General features: G+C 41.4%; 1 pseudogene; it reads left to right on the top strand.

Moving 5' to 3' along the window:
• The first annotated feature begins 1,282 nt into the window (after positions 1-1,282).
• On the top strand, positions 1,283-1,400 carry LOC124723482 (annotated as a pseudogene).
• The last annotated feature ends 216 nt before the right edge of the window (positions 1,401-1,616 follow it).

Genomic DNA, 1,616 nt, shown 5'->3' with positions numbered 1-1,616 from the left:
GAGTACATAATATTTTCAACAGGAACCCGTGTCCGGAGAAGCCATCCAACGACACTACAGATCGTCAAAGTTATAGGCGCCGATCCCTGTAAACCGCTATATTTAAAAGGAAATATCCTGTCTGACCCATCATAGCCCAGCCCAAACCGCTAAGGACAGATACTTGAAATTTGGAGAAGGTGCGGACCTTATACTGTAGGCGTCGTTTAAGAAGGGATTTTTAGAAATCCCGACCATAATGTGAAATAGGGGATGAAGAGGTTTTTGAAAAATGTCGCTATTAATGCAATTTTGAAGCTAGACCTATAAAAACTGGTATTTCGTTTCAGAAATAAAGAAATATGTGTTTCAGCATTTTTGGAAATTTAACCCTATAGGGGTTTAAGCAGTGGGTGAAAGCTTTTTTTGAAAATACATCGTTATTAAAGAACAACTAGAGTATTTTTAAAGCTACATCTATGAACATTGGTATTTGACTTCTCGGTTACAAATAAAAAATACGTGTTTCAGTGTTTTTGGAAATTGAATCCCTAACAGGGTGACATAAGGGATGAGATTTTTTATAGAAATATTATGAAAGCGTTTTTAAAGCTAAGTCTATTCAAATTTAAATTTGGCTTCTCAGCTGGAAATTTTAAAAAAAACGTGTTTCACTGTTTTTGGACATTCAGCTGCTATGGAGGTGAAACGGGGGATGAAAATTTTTATGGAAATACTTAGCTAAATCTATGAAAATTTGTAATTTGGCTTCTCTGTTAGAAATGAAACGTACGCATGCCACTATTTTTGCAAGTAGGGGGTGAAACATTTTATGAAAAATTTTTCGCAAGACATTTTTCAAGCTAAATCTTTGAAAACTGATGTTTGGCTTCTTGGTTAGAGACGGAAAAACACATGTTTCACTGTTTTTGGAAATTCAATCCCTAAGGGGGTGAAATAGGGTCAGACTGATTCACTGTCTCATTGTCTCCCAGCCGAAACCGCTAAGGATGGAAAGTTTGGAGAGGGTGTAGATCTTATACCGTAGGCATCGTTTAAGAAGGGATTGTCCGAAATTCCTCTCCTAAGTGGATGAAACAGGGGATGAAAGGCCTTTTGAACGTATGTCACTATTAAGGGAATTTTGAAGCTAAAACCACGAAAACTGGTATCTGGTTTCTCAGCCAGAACATAAAAAATACGTGTTTCAGCATGTTTGAAATTCAACCACTAAGGGAGTAAAATACTGTGGGGAAGTTTTCTTAAACATAAGTAATTATTAAAGAACTAGTAAAGGAATTTGGCCAACGGCCTTGCCGCAGTGGTAACACCGGTTCCCGTCAGATCACCGAAGTTCAGCGCTGTCGGGCTGGGCTAGCACTTGGATGGGTGACCATCCGGTCTGCCGAGCGCTGTTGGCAAGCGGGGTGCACTCAGCCCTTGTGAGGCAAACTGAGGAGCTACTTGATTGAGAAGTAGCGGCTCCGGTCTCGGAAACTGACATACGGCCGGGAGAGCGGTGTGCTGACCACATGCCCCTCCATATCCGCATCCAGTGACGCCTGGAGCCTGAGGATGACACGGCGGCAAGTCGGTACCTTTGGGCCTTCATGGCCTGTTCGGGAGGAGAGAGATAG

The sequence above is a fragment of the Schistocerca piceifrons genome, chromosome X (assembly GCF_021461385.2).
Source record: "Schistocerca piceifrons isolate TAMUIC-IGC-003096 chromosome X, iqSchPice1.1, whole genome shotgun sequence".
NCBI lineage: Eukaryota > Metazoa > Arthropoda > Insecta > Orthoptera > Acrididae > Schistocerca > Schistocerca piceifrons.
The sequence above is the reverse complement of the archived record's forward strand: the minus strand, read 5'-3'. Positions and strand labels throughout refer to the sequence as shown.